This window comes from Phyllobates terribilis, unplaced genomic scaffold (genome assembly GCF_046119375.1).
Source record: "Phyllobates terribilis strain yellow unplaced genomic scaffold, ASM4611937v1 Scaffold_10__3_contigs__length_209671492, whole genome shotgun sequence".
NCBI lineage: Eukaryota > Metazoa > Chordata > Amphibia > Anura > Dendrobatidae > Phyllobates > Phyllobates terribilis.
The window spans coordinates 107,774,175-107,792,487 of NW_027362770.1; the positions used below are offsets into that span (position 1 = coordinate 107,774,175).

The 18,313-nt window shown below is 49.5% G+C and overlaps 1 protein-coding gene across 2 annotated transcripts in view; it reads left to right on the plus strand.

The window, feature by feature from the left end:
- Nucleotides 1-1,944: 1,944 nt before the first annotated feature.
- RELL2 (RELT like 2) overlaps nucleotides 1,945-18,313 on the plus strand; it is a 161,967-nt gene continuing 145,598 nt past the window's right edge. For both annotated transcript variants that reach the window (XM_073649729.1, XM_073649731.1), the window contains exon 1: nucleotides 1,945-2,353. The gene's annotated coding sequence lies outside the window, so the exon portion shown is untranslated. The remainder of the gene's footprint in view (nucleotides 2,354-18,313) is intronic.

Genomic DNA, 18,313 nt, shown 5'->3' on the forward strand with positions numbered 1-18,313 from the left:
TCAGAGTCCAATTCGGTGTTGAATTTATTCCAAGCCTCAGGGGTTAATTTAGTTGATAGGATGCCCTGAAGGCGAGAGATTTCTGTCTCGATGGTTTGTAAGGAAAGTTCATTAGATTTAATCAAAAGCTCCATATAGCCCCTAGAGCAAGTGGAGGATAAATTTTCCCACTGTATCCTAAACGTATCGTCATCAAAGTCAAAAGCTGGGAACACCTGGACTCGGAGACTCCTGGGGATCAAACCTCTAGCCACATAACGTTCAAGAAATGCCTTATTCCACCAAAGGCGGATTTTTTTATTACAGAAGTTTCTCAATTCATCCAACAGGTCATCATTCTCCCTTGTGTTTAAAACCACAGAGGTTTCCTCCCCGAAGACCTTATTGAGTTGCGTGAGCCAGGTCTGCTCACGTTTCTTATGATCCATCTGTTCGGATCCACACGCTGTGAAAAGACACAGTATTAACCAATAATGAAAAAAATTGGACCGAACATCACCATACAAAGTCATAATAGGTGGTCAGGGTACTCCCTAGCAAACATTAAACCTACACAAAAATGGAGTAGGTCTAGGTAACTTGCAGGCGGTGGTCCTGCAAGTGGTAGGGATATAAATTACGGGATATTAATACCTCATTCCTGGGCTGGTGTGTTGCGGCCGGGGATATTCGTTGGGGGTGCTTCTGGATCAGACTTATCTTTGGTCATTAGTATGTATATGTAATGTTTACATGTTTATGGTTATATATATTGTTATGATATTCTGTGGTGCCATTGTTGTGGTGCCCCAGATTGTGTGTATTGTTTAATAAAAGGCTGCTGTGGCCATTTAACACATGTTGCATGCAGTCGTGTGTTTCTTTAAAGGGAGGTTAATATAAAGGGTGGGTAAGATCTGGAACGACTAGAAATCCCTTCTTGAATTGTCAAGAAACATGTGGATTTCTCAGGAACCATTCATCAGATCACAGATATCAAAGTATCATTGTTTTCAGCTTTCTATGACCTACATGCCCACAGACAGCTTAGGAAGAGTGATCCTACTGACAGATTCACTTTAAGGTCTTATTCCCAGTTGGACAAATATGAAAGGGACAACATCCGGGAGAGCGGTATCAAAATGCCATTCAGCCTAGAGAGAGCCTCCATCAGTTCTCAGGGATTTTTCTTGTGCACTAAAAATAATCTGATTTTCATCAGTATTTGGTCAGTGTCAGTTTTTACCATCAGTGATTTTCCGATGTAAAAACAATAAATGAATTACAAACCTTCTCCTATCCACTATAAATGAATACATGAATATATACATATACATGAATGGCAATGTAAGCTGTCAGTGAGTTTTATTGACCAATTTACTTGCATGGATAATCAAATATGAACACGTCTTCGTGATGTTTTTATAGACAAATGGGTCCTCAAAAAATCCACAAGCATGGGAACAGATTCATAGATTATAAATATGTATGTTTACAGCCCATGTAAAACAGAGATAGAATGACACTCTGATCATGCACTGGGGATTCTCAAATGAAAAGTCATCAAAAAGGAAGTTAGTAAAAAAAAGAATAAAGAAGTTACAGTACAGAGGGAATGATATGGAATTTTTTATTAAAGTATATTAAAAAAGCAATTATAATAATATTTTTATTTCTATAGCATCAACATATTCCGCTACACTTTACATTTCAGAGGGGACTTGTACAGACAAATGGAGAGATTACAGAGTAACACATAATTCACATTATATAGTTAGACATTTAGGATTAAATCAATGTTAGTTTTGGACCACCCCTTCAATCCTGGAAAAGCTCTTTAACCTATCATAGATCTGTATGATGTATCATGATCTTGTGCCTGCATACTCCCATTTTCCCACTAGGTGTCACCAGATCCCTCTATTGCTCCTTATTGGAAAAAAACACAGTCACTCCTCTTACAATTAGCACCATCCTTTCATTTTACTTGTGGTCTTTGGAGGCTGAACCTTTAGCAAATCCCACATCCTGCTCTCAGCACATCAAGTCTGCCTGTAGGAAATGTCCAGGAACCCTGGGGTCAGTGCATACTGCTCATAGTGCACATGCTGGCTGATGCATGGGTGTGTTATACCCCTGATTGAGCACTCATCATATAACTTAGATGAAGAGGAAAATGCCCCTTGAAGTGTAATGTCATCTGCATCCCCCCTGACATGGCTGCAGGACAGAGCCTTATGTTTAGAAAGAAAATATTTGCAAGCTTGATCGTCTCCCTGATGCCTTCTCATCTCAAGGAACCTCAGTACAAGGAAACATCCAAACAAGGAGCTGAAGATTCATCCACTGCCTCCTCTGCAGCTCATCTGACCTGGTAAGAATGTAACTGGCACCCAGTGCCCATTGTATATACAAGTACATGTAAAGAATGTGGATACAATGTCAGCCTGTTATTGCTTTACTTTATAAATATCTTTGCTTTGTATTTATGCGCATATAATGATGGTATAGGTAGAAATATGTGTGTTATTGAGGATAGACCAGATGATGTGACCAGACGCTGATTTACCTGCTTGCGGTTTACAAAGAGCTAATCCATTCTCATTTGTCGAAAAGGAAACACAACAATCGATTTATCTCGTGTCCTCATTCTAGACAATTCATGAATCCTTTGGCTAAATAGAGACCTATAAAGGACCGTCCACAATTCTCAGACAGAAATATAAAATACAGCAGGTGCTCCTTCATGTTATAGGTGAGGAAGAGCTGTAGCTGGGCTGTGCTTCACCCGGGGCAAAGAAATCAGCCCCTGTATAAATCTCTTTATATAGTGTGCCTATGGGCTTACTTTAACACCCCAATCAGCACCCTGCATAGATAGATGCCGTGTCAGACTGAAGAACATTGGGCCCACCAGAGGATTTGATTCTGATAGCCCACCTTTCTCCCCCGCTCAAAAGCTCCAAGGCAGCTGCAAAGTTTGCACTATGAACTCTCCTGAAGGAGAAGCCAGGGCCCACCGGAGGATTCTCCGGTTCTCTGGTGGGCCAGTCCAACCCTGGATAGATTGCATAGGCCTCCATTATAAGAAAAATTACTTTTTTCAACTTTTAAGTTCATACAAGCATATAAAAATAGTTTGTTTCATCCAGAAAACCCTGAGGATTTATTTCTGCTGTTTTTATACATGAAGACCGTTTATAGTTTCCTATGCTAAAGAATCGCAACGTATCCGTTAAAATCTGATGCTTATGGTGGCTCTGTAAGGAATACGATGTTGTCTGCACACCCATAGACATGAATGGACAAGTGTGATCCGACATGCGGAGTGCAAGCTGCGATTCTTTTTTTTCTCACGCTGGACTCTGTTCATGAAAAAAAATGCTAGTCTGTACTGCCCCATTGAATATCATTGGTCTGATTGCTGTCCGTGTCTCCTCAGGGACAGCAATCGGACCGAAAATACGGTCATGTGAAGTTGACCATATGGAGATGCCAAGTGGTAAATATTTCTGAGAGTTACTAAAAAGACACTTGGTATCTTTTAAAGGAATTTTCCGCTTTTGGAAAACCCCTGTCCCAATTGCTGCAGTTTGTTATAAAAGAACAAACTCTTCTTTATTCACCCTCCCCGGGTCCAGCGCTCCACTGCTGCTCCTAGTGTCTGTTGTCTGCAGTGCTGACATGATGTTAACAGCGCTGTGGCCAATCAGTGAGCTCAGCGTCTTTCCCAAGCAGATGGCATGAGCCAGTCAGAGCCAATAAGCTCAGTTATTGGCTGTAGCACTGCCAACGAGACATCAGAGCAGAGCCTCAAAGCTGAACCTGGGAAGGGTGAATAAAGGACAATTAGTTTTTTTTAGAACAAACTGCACCCAAGGGACAGGGGGTTTCCAAAACCCGAAAACCCCTTTAAGCACCTAGGAGTCTATGCAGTGGAAGTTTAGGCTGTGTGCCCACGATGCGTTTTTTAAGCGTTTCCGCAGCGGCAAAAAGGCTGCAGAAACGCTTAAAAAATGCATGGTAGAAGGCCTGCCATGATCCCCAATGATAATCTGTATGTGCTGTGCACATGCTGCGGAAATTTTCGCTGCGGATTATCATTGCGGAAAAAAACGCAGCACTACCAATTATTTTGCGGAAGTGCTGAGTTTTCGCCGCCATTGACTTGCATTAGGCCGCATGGATTACGCATCATTGTATATGTAGTTGCGCATTCCATGCGTTCCAATGTGCGGATGGTACCCGGGTGTGGAGGACAGGAGACTCTTCTCCTGACCCGGGTACCATAGAACCTGTGAAAAAATAATAAAATAAAAAATAAATATATACTTACCTTCTGGCGGCCCGCGGTGCGCTCCTCCTTGCTTGGCTGCAGTTCGCGATGGAATGAAGGACCTGCGCTGACATCAGAGTCATGTGACGGGTCACGCGACGCTGACGTCGGCAGGTCCTTCACTCTACCGCTGCCGGCAGCTGGGACGGAGGGAATCAAGACTGCGGGGGGTAAGTATACATTTATTTTTTTATTTTTTGACATTCTCTCGGGTCACAGTATATAAATTGATGCTGGTTGCAAGTGAAGAACGCTTCACATCCGCATGTCCCTGGCAGGAAAACGCATGTACAATCCGCATGTACAATCCGCATGTACAATCCGCATGTACAATCCGCATGTACAATTCGCATGCTTTTTTTTCTGCCAGGGAGATGCAGAAACGCTCAGGAAAAAATCCTGAGCATTTCTGCATCGTGGGCACATAGCCTTATACAGTAACCATATTTACCAAGTCCCACATTCACTAGATCCATAATATAGGCCCGTTTGGGAATGTCCACACGAGGGGATGTACAGTGGTGGCCAAAAGTATTGGCACCCCTGCAATTCTGTCAGATAATACTCAGTTTCTTCCTGAAAATGATTGCAATCACAAATTCTTTGGTATTATTATCTTCATTTACCTTGTCTTCAATGAAAAAACACAAAAAGAATTGTCCTAAAGCCAAATTGGATATAATTCCACACCAAGCCTAAAAAAGGGGGTGGACAAAAGTATTGGCACTGTTTGAAAAATCATGTGATGCTTCTCTAATTCGTGTAATTAACAGCACCTGTAACTTACCTGTGGCACCTAACAGGTGTTGGCAATAACTAAATCACACTTGCAGCCAGTTAGCATGGATTAAAGTTGACTCAACCTCTGTCCTGTGTCCTTGTGTGTACCACATTGAGCATGGAGAAAAGAAAGTAGACCAAAGAACTGTCTGAGGACTTGAGAAACCAAATTGTGAGGAAGCATGAGCAATCTCAAGGCTACAAGTCCATCTCCAAAGACCTGAATGTTCCTGTGTCTTCCGTGCGCAGTGTCATCAAGAAGTTTAAAGCCCATGGCACTGTGGCTAACCTCCCTAGATGTGGACGTGTGACACCCCAGGGGTCTGGTTGCCACAGTAATAGAGATATTATGTCTGAGAGCAAGTGGGAGGTTTCCTGGTCAGGAGCCATAAGCATGCAACACTGCCCGCCCAGACCTGGGAGGGGAGGAATCTGCCCTTATAAACTGGGTCTGGGGCGGGATTAGGTTAGACAGAGCCTGCAGAACAAGCAGAGGAGTCAGAGCCTGGAGAGGGAAAGTGAGAACAGGAGCACTGTAGGAGCAGCAGCTGAAGGCCAGGGGCTGTGAGCAGAGATATAGCTCGCCCTGGCTGAAGTTACTAAAACCGGACACAGGAGTCCGAGGCTGTGGGGAATGATATATACCCAGCAGCAGAAACCAGCCGGCAGGGGATTCCAGGTCCTCTGGCCATAGAAGCCCGGAGGCTCAGTCACAAAGAAGGGACCAGCGCCGCCATCCAGGAGCGGAGGCTAACAGAAGGCCCCAAGTCACCAGCCATACGGGTGAGCACCACACGGTATACTCAGGGACGTGGGCTACTTGTAACCGCTGACAGCAAGGTAGCCAGGAAGAGTGCAGATAAACGGGGAGGCCTACAACTCCACCTGGCCAGGGGAACTCCTGCTTGCTCGCAGACTGACCAGGCCCCTTATACTAGCCAGTACTCCCGGGAGGGTCTGCCTTGTACCATCAGTAAAGACCCTGAACTGCACCTCACGTCTCTGTGATTCCTTGCCGCACCAGCACCATTAGCACTGGGACCCTCACACCATCACTCCCATCATCTCTCACATTAGCTGCCCTGAGGCAATACTTCTCCCGTGGGGAGTTATCCCATACTCGGCTGCGCAAACAACATCAGCCTCAGCGGTCGGCATCGCAGCGGCGGTCCCCACTGACCGCAATCCACGGGTGGCGTAGTCGGACATTTGCTATACATTAAGACTGCCACTGGTTTGACCACCCTGGGCACGGACCGGGTCACCGCCACACGGAGACTACAACCCCCAGCATTCTACAACAGGCCCGGTTCCGGGTTCCCCTGCACAACACAGGCCCAGGGGGCACGTCAACTTTGGCGTAGTCGGCAGGATTTCGTGCCCGCAACCTCCGGGGTACTGCGTGCCTGAAAAAGAGACTTTTATACTTACCTGTGGTGAAGTTTCCCGCCGTCCGGAGTCGTTTCCCGCCATCCGGAGCCGATTCCCGCCATCAGACGCCATCTTGGACCGTTTCTCGCCGTCTTCTGCCTTCTTCCCTCCATCCGCAGCTGCTTCCCGCCTTCGGACGCCATCTTCGGGACGCCACACGGGAAGAAGAGGGGCGTGGACGCCGAAAGCGCGCGAGATCCAAAGCTCCGCCCCACGCTCTGACGCTGCGCAAGGTCCTGGAAGGGAGGAAGAGCGACGCTGACGTCATCGGAGCGCGACGCCAGGTCCTCAACCCCGACGATCGACTGCGGAGCCGCGGCCTACGGAAGAAGAGCATCGCAAGGTAGGCCACGGTCCACTAGGGGGGAGGAGGATGCCGGATACCGAGGGGAGCTCCACTGCCACAGCCACCGCCAGCGCAACCGCTGCAGCAGTCATGCCATTCACCATGCCCTATATCCCGGGGGCAACCTGGCTACCCCAGTACTCAGGGGAGTCACATACTCTAAATTACTTTAGAGAAAGACTGGATAGCCTCTTCCAGGTGTACCCCCTCACAGAAGAGCAAAAAGTGAGCATCCTGGTGGCCCAATTAATCGGGGCAGCCCAAAGGGAGGTAAAGTCCTGGCCACCTGGGAGGAAGAGGACTGTCAGAGAAATACTAGCCCGGCTGAAAGACACATTTGATACCCGCACCTCAGCCGAAATAAAGCTCCGATTTTACGGGTGTAAACAGCGGGCACATGAGAGTATAAGAGACTATGCTCTAAACCTACAAGAGGCCCTGAGAGCCATTAAGCAGGCAGACCCTGACAGCGTGGGAAATGAAGATAAGCTGTTGACTGAACAATTTATTGAGGGTCTACTGTGCAATGCCCACCGAACCCAGTTGCGGGCAATGGCCTTACAGGACCCTGACCTGGACTTTGCACAGTTCAAGGACAGAGCCATCCGGGTGCTCCGAGAACCGGCACCAGGTGGCGCTGTGACCTACAGGCGCCCTGCTATCACTTACCACCAGGAGACGGCGCCCTTGTCTGCAGGGCCTGTGGGAGCTGATGCGCAGGCTTTAAACAGTGACCCGGCTACAGACCTGCACCATCAGGTCCAAGAGCTGACTAAGAGCGTTGCCGCGCTAACCAGAACTCTGCAGTCTTTACAGGTCTCTTCTCCAGGAAAGATCCAGCTGGCATCCGGACCGGAGGACGTCCCGTGGCGCCGACTGAGGAGGACCCCACCGGCCAGAGGAAGACCCAGCGACAGATACAATGAGGACGGACGACCCATCTGCCGCCGCTGCAATCAACCCGGACATGTGGCAAGGTACTGTCATTTAAACGGGCACAACCTGGGGTAGAGGGCCAACCCCCAGGCATAAGACCATCAGGGCCATCAAACTGGCGTGATAAATACGTAGGGGGACGGCCAATCTTGCCTGTGGTACTGGATGGCATTCCTATGAGTGCCTTACTAGACACTGGGTCACAGGTGACCACCATCCCGTACGTGCTCTTTAAACAGTACTGGAATGACTTGGACATAACCCGCTACCCAGATGACGACCTGAGTATCATCGCCAGCAATGGTCAGCCCGTGCCGCAGGTGGGATTCAAAGAGGTGACCATTAAGATCGGTAAAGTCGAACTGGCGGCACAAGGACTGATTATAGTGGACATAGACCGTTATGAGACTCACCCTAGAATAACCTTGGGAACTAATGTGATTGAAAATTGTCTTGCAGAGGTGATTCTCATTTTACAGCAGGTTGCCAAGAATGCCAGTTCCGGCCAGCAGCGTGTGCTCCAAAAAGAGATCCGGGCACTGATGAAGCGGCAACAGGTGGAACTATCTGGTGGTGAGATAGGTAGCGTGAGAATGTGTGACCCGTTCCCTATTGCCATGCCCCCAAAAAGTGAGATGATGATTTGGTGCCGGGCAGCTATTGGTCTAAGAGGTAGAGACTACCAAGCAATGGTAGAACCCGTCTACTCAGACAGTAGGCCCACCATTTTGACAGCACGGGGGGTTGTCGATGTACGCCATGGAAGGGTGCCAGTTCGCATCATAAATATCGGGGAGAGAGAAGTGCACCTGCCCCGGTATGCCACACTAGCCAAATTGTTCACCATCAACCAGAACTCTGTACAGGCCGTGGAACCCTTGCCTCCATCTCAACCAGAGGAAGGTAACGGCTCTAAGAAACCAATGGAGGACTGGTGTCAGCAACTGCATTTGGGTACTGACTCCACTCCCTCACACCAGAAACAGGGAGTCTATCGGGTGGTTCGAGAGTACGAGAGAGTGTTTAGTAAACACCCGCTAGACTTCGGGCGAGTAAAGGGGGTAGAACGCCACATCCCCACGGGAGACCATCCTCCCATAAAGGAGAGATACCGACCCGTACCCCGGCACACTACCAACACGCCAAGGGGATGCTTAGAGACATGAAGGAGGCTGGGGTAATCAGGGACAGCTGTAGCCCCTGGGCAGCTCCACTAGTCTTAGTGAAAAAGAAAGACAACACCATGAGAATGTGTGTAGACTACAGGAAGGTCAACCGTATCACACACAAAGATGCGTACCCGTTACCAAGGATAGAAGAGTCCTTAGCTGCATTAAAATCTGCTAACTTCTTCTCTACTTTGGATCTCACTAGCGGGTACTGGCAGGTTCCTGTAGCAGAGGCGGACCGGGAGAAGACCGCATTCACCACCCCGATGGGTCTCAGCGAATTTAACTGTATGCCGTTCGGGCTCTGCAACGCACCAGGAACCTTCCAACGGTTGATGGAATGCTGTCTGGGACACCGGAACTTCGAGACGGTCCTGTTATACCTGGACGATGTCATCGTCTATTCCAAGACCTACGAGGACCACCTGAAACACCTGGCAGAAGTGTTCGAAGCTCTGGCAAACTACAGCCTAAAGGTGAAACCCTCCAAGTGTCACCTCCTGAAACCAAAGGTGCAATACCTGGGACACGTGGTGAGTGCTGACGGAGTGGCTCCTGACCCTGATAAGATCACCGTGATTAAGGACTGGCCAAGACGATCCAGCATAAAGGAAGTGCGGTAGTTCCTCGGGTTGGTAGGCTACTACCGAAGATTCATTCCCGGTTTCACCAAAATGGCAGTCCCTATGCAGGACCTCCTGATAGGTCAATCTCGGAAAGCCAAAAACCAGAAGCCGCCCTTTAGGTGGGAAAAGCTGGAAGAGGAGTCCTTCTGCCAGCTGAAGATGGCCCTCACGGGGGATGAAATCCTGGCATATCCAGACTACAGCCAGCCCTGGACGCAAGCAACATCGGGCTAGGAGCCGTACTGTCCCAGATCCAGCAAGGGAAAGAACGGGTAATCGCTTACGCCAGCCGAAAGCTACGGCCCACGGAGAGGAACCCTGAGAATTCTAGCTCATTCAAGCTGGAGTTCCTGGCAGTAGTGTGGGCAGTGACCGAACGTTTCAAGCATTACCTTGCCTCCTCCAAATTCACCGTGTACACGGATAACAATCCGTTGACACACCTGGACACTGCAAGGCTCGGTGCCCTGGAACAGAGATGGATGGCCCGCCTGTCCAACTCTGAATTCACCATCAAATACCGGGCAGGACGCTCAAATGCCAACGCGGATGCCCTGTCTAGAATGCCGAACTTACTGGACGTAGGGGAAGATCCAGAAGATCTGGAAGAAGTTGAGCTCCCTGCGTTCCACCGTCATGGGATTACCCTGTATTCCCACCGTGTGAAGGACAGGCGCTCCGTGACGTTCAATCCCTTGCCCCACTACAACTGGGCGGAGACGCAAGACAGTGATCCCGCAGTCCATTTGGTGAAGGAAATGCTGACCCAGGCCGATGCCCGTCTTGACCCAGATGCTCCGGAGGAGAGCAAGCAACTGTGGAAGGAGAAAAGTAAGCTGTTCCTCTACAGGGAGAAGCTGTGCTGGAGAATGGTTAACTCTCGAACACATGAGTTGACCTGGCAGGTAGTGGTCCCAAGACGAGACGCGGCTATGGTTCTGGAGGCATACCACAACGGAGCAGGGCATTTCGGATGGAAGAAGCTGGAGTTCTTGTTGCGTGAACGGTTCTACTGGGTAGGCATGAGAGGAGCCATCGAGAGGTGGTGCAGAGACTGTGGCCCGTGCCACCTGAGAAGAAAAGACCGAGCCAGCCAGAAGACTCCCCTGCAGCCCATCATCACCAGACAGCCACTGGAACTGGTAGCCCTGGACCATGTGAAACTGGCTCCAAGCAGATCTGGGTATGTCTACACCCTCACAATCGTAGATCATTACTCCCGGTTCCTGGTGGTGGTCCCGGTCAAGGACTTAACGGCTCAAACAGCAGCTAGAGCCTTCCAGCAGCACTTCTGCCGTCCACCCGGACCAAGTGTTGACAGACCAAGGACCAGCCTTTGAAGCGGAGGTCTTCCAGGAGTTCTGCAACCTGTATGGCTGCAAGAAGATAAGAACAACGCCCTATCACCCTCAAACCAATGGACTCTGCGAGAAGATGAACCAGGTGGTGATAGATCTGCTAAAAACATTGCCCCTGGAAGAACGCAGTCTGTGGCCTGAGAAACTGCCCGATCTGGTGGACCTGTATAACCACATCCCTGTAGGTTCCACCAACTGTACCCCGGCTTACCTAATGAGAGCAAGACCTGGTAAGCTGCCTATTGACCTGGATATGGGAGTCCTGACGCCTGAGGACACCTCGCCAGAGGCAGACTGGGATACAGAACGGCAGCAGCAGTATCGGAAAGTACAGGAGAGCGTCGAGCGAAGTCTATCTCAAGCTAGAGAAAGGCAAGAGAAGGCTTATAACCAGTATGCTCCCGCTGTTCCCCTGGTACCTGGAGAGCAGGTCTTGAAGAGGAAGAGGCGGCTCCACAAATTGGACGACCAGTGGGAGAAGGACCCGTACACCGTACTGCCATCAAGCTATGAGAACCCAAAAATCTGCGTAATCAGTAAAGATGGAGGAGAAACCACAGCCATTGTCTCCAGAGACCACCGGAAGAAGTGTCCCGAGCAGCTGCAAAGCCCTGAAGAAGATCAAGGAAACCCTCAACCCGCAGAGGAAAGGGAAGAAATTATCAGTACCGTACTCGGAGACTTCCCCCGGTCTTGGACACAAGTAAACGGCGCTGTCGTGGTACCCGTCCTCACCTTTCTCCAGCCAGCCCCGCAAGTGCCTACAGAGGAACCGGTAGAGCTGGAAGAGCAGCCAGCCCAAGAGGCAGAAGAGTCCACACCAGCAGTACAGGAGGATCAACCCTCTGCTAGTAGTGAGCCTGCCGTGCCCCTAGTGAGCCAAAGAGTGCGCAGACAGCTGCCCAGCTTACCCATAACACCTCCTACACCCTGTAGTGCAGAACCAGTTAGTGAGCTCCGTAGGTCCACTAGAGTCACTAGAGGTCAGATGCCCGCTCGCTGGAGAATCTAAACTAATGCACTGTGAATTTATCTGCTAACTGTTTATGGTTTATGTTTGTTGCCTGTTATTAATTATGTTTCTCAGTTACCCTGCAGATTTTTATGGACTAACAGGTTATGGACGCTGGATAACCGGAACAATTTTGTAGATAGTTGCACCTTGGTGCCTCTTGCGAAGACAGCCGCGGAAGAGAAAACCTGTCTGGCGTGGCCTCCTTGTGGCCCAAAGTAGTTAGTCTACCCTTGCAGCCATGCCCAAGGCCAACGCAAGGGGTTTGCTTTGGACAGGTCCCCTACTTCGCTTAAAACTTCACCTTGGGTGATATGGACACCCGGTTGCGGACACGCCGTGACCTTTAAAGAACTACAGCTTCTTGTAAATATGTTATCGTATTATTGTTTATGCCCTGTTATTATGTTTTAAAAATGTGTTTAGTCCCGGAGTACTAAAATTTACTAGGGGGGAATGTGACACCCCAGGGGTCTGGTTGCCACAGTAATAGAGATATTATGTCTGAGAGCAAGTGGGAGGTTTCTCTGGTCAGGAGCCATAAGCATGCAACACTGCCCGCCCAGACCTGGGAGGGGAGGAATCTGCCCTTATAAACTGGGTCTGGGGCAGGGTTAGGTTAGACAGAGCCTGCAGAACAAGCAGAAGAGTCAGAGCCTGGAGAGGGAAAGTGAGAACAGGAGCTCTGTAGGAGCAGCAGCTGAAGGCCAGAGGCTGTGAGCAGAGATATAGCTCGCCCTAGCTGAAGTTACTAAAACCGGACACAGGAGTCCGAGGCTGTGGGGACTGATATATACCCAGCAGCAGAAACCAACTGGCAGGGGATTCCAGGTCCTCTGGCCATAGAAGCCCGGAGGCTCAGTCACAAAGAAGGGACCAGCGCCGCCATCCAGGAGCGGAGGCTAACAGAAGGCCCCAAGTCACCAGCCATACGGGTGAGCACCACACGGTATACTCAGGGACGTGGGCTACTTGTAACCGCTGACATCAAGGTAGCCAGGAAGAGTGCAGATAAACGGGGAGGCCTACAACTCCACCTGGCCAGGGGAACTCATGCTTGCTCGCAGACTGACCAGGCCCCTTATACTAGCCAGTACTCCCGGGAGGGTCTGCCTTGTACCATCAGTAAAGACCCTGAACTGCACCTCACGTCTCTGTGATTCCTTGCCGCACCAGCACCATTAGCACTGGGACCCTCACACCATCACTCCCATCATCTCTCACATTAGCTGCCCTGAGGCAATACTTCTCCCGTGGGGAGTTATCCCATACTCGGCTGCGCAAACAACATCAGCCTCAGCGGTCGGCAGCGCAGCGGCGGTCCCCACTGACCGCAATCCACGGGTGGCGTAGTCGGACATTTGCTATACATTAAGACTGCCACTGGTTTGACCACCCTGGGCACGGACCGGGTCACCGCCACACGGAGACTACAACCCCCAGCATTCTACAACAGGCCCGGTTCCGGGTTCCCCTGCACAACACAGGTCCAGGGGGCGCGTCAGACGGAAAAGAAAAATTGACGAGAGATTTCAACGCAAGATTGTGCGGATGGTGGATAAAGAACCTCGACTAACATCCAAACAAGTTCAAGCTGCCCTGCAGTCCAAGGGTACAACAGTGTCAACCCGTACTATCCGTCGGCGTCTGAATGAAAAGGGACTGTATGGTAGGATACCCAGGAAGACCCCACTTCTTACCCCGAGACATAAAAAAGCCAGGCTGGAGTTTGCCAAAACTTACCTGAGAAAGCCTAAAACGTTTTGGAAGAATGTTCTCTGGTCAGATGAGACAAAAGTAGAGCTTTTTGGGAAAAAGCATCAACATAGAGTGTACAGGAAAAAAAAAGAGGCATTCAAAGAAAAGAGCACGGTCCCTACAGTCAAACATGGCGGAGGTTCCCTGATGTTTTGGGGTTGCTTTGCTGCCTCTGGCACTGGACTGCTTGACCGTGTGCATGGCTTTATGAAGTCTGAAGACTACCAACAAATTTTGCAGCATAATGTAGGGCCCAGAGGTCATGGGTCTTCCAGAAGGACAATGACCCAAAACACACTTCCAAAAGCACTATAAAATGGTTTGAGAGAAAGCACTGGAGACTTCTAAGGTAGCCAGCAATGAGTCCAGACCTGAATCCCATAGAACACCTGTGGAGAGATCTCAAAATGGCAGTTTGGAGAAGGCACCCTTCAAATATCAGGGACCTGGAGCAGTTTGCCAAAGAAGAATGGTCTACAATTCCAGCAGAGCATGGTAAGGAACTCATTGATGGTTACCGGAAGCGGCTGTTCGCAGATATTTTGACTAAAGGTTGTGCAACCAAGTACTAGGCTGAGGGTGCCAATACTTTTGTCTGGCCCATTTTTGGAGTTTTGTGTGAAATGATCAATGATTTGATTTTTGCTTCATTCTCTTTTGTGTTTTTTCCTTGCAAGCAAATTAAATGAAGATAATAATACCAAAGAATTTGTGATTGCAATCATTTTCAGGAAGAAACTGAGTATTATCTGACAGAATTGCAGGGGTGCCAATACTTTTGGCCACCAGTGTATCTGCAGTGGATATTTCATGCAAATTAATAGATGCAATTTTTCCTTTACATTGTACTCATTTTGCTGTAGATTCCACTGGAAAAATACTGCAGGTTCAAAGTATTAGTCTCCAAAAAGTAGTATAATGTGAGTACCAGAGACGTGGCGAGGGGTTCAGCTCGGGGGAGGGGTGAAACATCTGAGTGGGCCCCTAACTTGTAACCCTGATTACAACTATGGTGGCAGACCTTAATAATAGGTATAGGGGAACCTCAGTGGATGACCGCGCTGTTCCAAAAAAAAAAAATCTCTACTCTTTACAAAGACCAACACTGATATTACCACCATATGGTGACACATAGTGCTAGGCATCAGTCCTGGTGACCATATAAGAGATTACTGTTATATATAGTAACTTACGGCTGATCTTCTTTCTGGTGGAGTCATTCACTTCTCTCGTCTCTTCCATCTGGCCCAGACCGACATGACAACTTCTCCAGTTACGACTTGTCTGCAGAGATTACAACAAAGACACATGACTTCTCACTTTTCCAGCTCCGCCCCCATCTATTCCCAGCCTGCACAAACTCCTCATCTTGCTGATACCCCAATACTGAGCCACTGTTGCCTTTTGTGTCCCTATTACTGCACCTGCTGTGTGGCACAATAACAACACTCCACTTAGTGCCCCACCACTGTGTTCCTTACATAGTAATAATTCCTCCTTTATGCCCACTAGATGGTAAATCTGACCCCTAGAAATTATTAATGCCATGTGTAAGTGCCCTACAAAACAGTGTCCACAAAGTGGTAATGCCCCCTGCGCACCTTTGACAGTCACACTACTCTGAGTGCCCCAATAATGCTTCTTAAGTGCACACTTAACATTTAATAATGTCCCCCGAGTCCCCACATGTACAGTAATAATGGCTCATGTCCCCAGCATCGCTGATGTGAGCAGGCGGTCATGTAATCGCAGGTCTGCAACATGTGGTCATGTGTCAACTAGACTCTTCCAGCTTCTCTCAATTCTCTTGTATTGTGAAAAGCCAAACTTATCTAGTCGGCACATGCAAATAGCATACATGTGGCCACATGACCGCCTAATTGCATCAGTGATTTTGGGGACTCATTACAGCAGGCGCACCGCACCCTGTCATGATTTGGCAGTCTGCAGCCATGTAAAGTGGCTGCAGACTTTTATTCCATGCCTGCACAACCACTTTAAAGGTAACCTGTCATCGGGTTTTCCCCCTATAAAGTACTGCCATCACCTGTAAGCCCTCTGTTACAGTATACTAGTATGCTTTATACAAGTCCCCAATCCGCTCTACAAGGCATGAAAAACACCTTTTCTTAAACTTACAATGGGTGTGCTCTGGTCCAATAGGCATCTCTGGTCTTGATCGGTGCCTCCTCTCTTCTTATGATTACCATCCTCCTTCCCTGCTTCGTGTGGATGATGCATCCAACGTCATCCACATATCCTCAGTCGCGCTTCTGTGCAGACGCACGTCCCTCTGCCATGCTGAGGGCAGAGCAGAGTACTGTAGTGCGCATGAGCTGGGAAAGGCCAAAGAGCGCCGATGACCCGTAGGTAAAGGCGACACATGCGCACTACATCACTGTGCTCTGCGCTCGGCACTGCACAGAGATGTGCGTCTGCGCAGGAGTGTGATGGAGGACATTGTGTGGATGATGCAGGATGCTCATCCACATGAAGCAAGAAGGAGGACAAAGATCGGAAGATGAGAGGATTCGCCGGATCAAGACCCGAGACGCCCATCAGACCGGACTGTGCTGTTTGTAAGTATAATAAAAGGTCTTTTTTGTGCCTTGTATAGAGGATTGGACCCTTACAGATAGCATACTAGTATGCTGTAACAGGGCTGAAAGATGCTGGCCATACTTTATATGGGGAAAACCTGGTGAAAGGTTCCTTTTAAGAACTTTATACAAATAATTAGCCTCTTATTATGAAAATATTAAAGGGGTTGTCCTGTCTTAAACTAGAAGTCTACAAGATGCTGTATGTGACTGCAGGCTTGTGAATCCTCACATCATGCGTACTGCGAGGATTCGCCGTTGCTGGGAGCGGGCACTACAAATGATATCCATACTCCCGGCCACATTCCAACTTGACAGTTTCCAGCCTCACTCAATACATGTGCATTGAACAAGGCTGTGCCCACCCTGTCGGTACGTGACCGGGAGTGTGTATAGCACATACTTGTAGTGCCCGCTCCCGGCAATGGCGAATCCTCACAGCATGCAGTACACACAATGTGAGGATTCACAAGTCTGTGGTCACATAGAGTGACTTGTACTTGTAGACAGGACTACCCCTTTAAATACAGTGCCGCTAATGCCATAGTGACTGTATGGGGGCTTGTTATACTATCAGGCTGGGGATTATATTAAGCCCCCTACCTCCCCATCTCCACTCTCCCCGGACAGCAACTATGTCATAAGATTGCATATAATCTCATAAAACTAAGCATTATGGCAATAAAGCCCCCAGCGCCACCCCCACTACTCCCTTCCACTCCCCCCCTCCTTTTACATTCTCCCCATCCCCACAGGAACCATGCTTGAATTTAATAAACATAATTATAAGTTTACAGATGAAGTTTGCAGGCAGGCTTAATGGATGGCAATTTTCCATTTAAAGCTTGGTGGGCAGCGGTGACGAAGAAAATAAGATCAGGGCCAGGAAGTGTCTTCACTCAACATTAGGTGGGCACTAGGACCCAGAGGAAGTCCAGTGTGTGTGGACCTATCAGAGCGCACACATGGGGTGGAGCTAACGACAGCGCTGCCGGCCTGTAGGAAGAAGCTTGTCTGGTCAGCTCCAGCCCGCAACGCACGCTGCACTGAGACTCTGAGATCGGCCGCTGTGCAGAGTCTCACTCAGACAGGCATTTCCCACCATGTCTCTATGACTCCTCAGAGCGCCACCTTCTGCCTAATGACAGAAGTGGCCGTGAGTCCAAGTGGGCCCCTTCATGTGATGGGTTCCCCAGTAGAGAACCAGAAGTGTCCTGCCCAAGCCACTAATCTTATCACATTGCAGTGAAGCCTATCTATATATATATAATCGTCTTATCCCGTCTGTCTGTCTGTCTGTCTTTCTGTCTGTCTGTCTGTCCAGGAAATCCCGCGTCGCTCATTGGTCCGGCAGCGGCCAATCAGCGCCGTGGGATTTCTGAAAAAAGATGGCGGCCGTTAGCGGCTCATCTGCGGGACGGAGCTGAGCGGCGATGCAGCCGGGAGATGAGCGCCGCGAGGCTCTCATCTCCCAGCCGGTACCAGCAGAAGGAGCTCGACCGCCGGACCCATCTGCGGGACGGAGATGCAGCCGGGAGATGAGCGGCGCGAGGCGCTCATCTCCCGGCCGGTAGCAGCGGAAGGACCGCCGGCGTTGCTGACCTCCATGCGGAAGAGAGGACCGGGGAGCGGCGCTGCGGGTCGGGATACTTCTGCTGCGAGCACCCGCTCATGTCCCGGGTTCTCGCAGCGGAAGTACCCGCACAGGCAGCGCCGCTCCCCGGTGCTCACCAAGACGATTCGATGATTGGTCGCGGTCTTCGGACCCGACCAATCACTGATCTTAGCGCAAAAGTTAAACACCGCTGTGCTGATTGGTCGCGGACGCTGCCCGCGACCAATCACCGATTTGGGCTCCACATTTAAATATCGGCCGCGACCAATCAGCACAGCGGTGTTTAAATGTGGAGCCAAGATCGGTGATTGGCCGCGGCCGATATTTAAATTTGGCGCCCAAATCGGTGATTGGTCGCGGGCAGCGT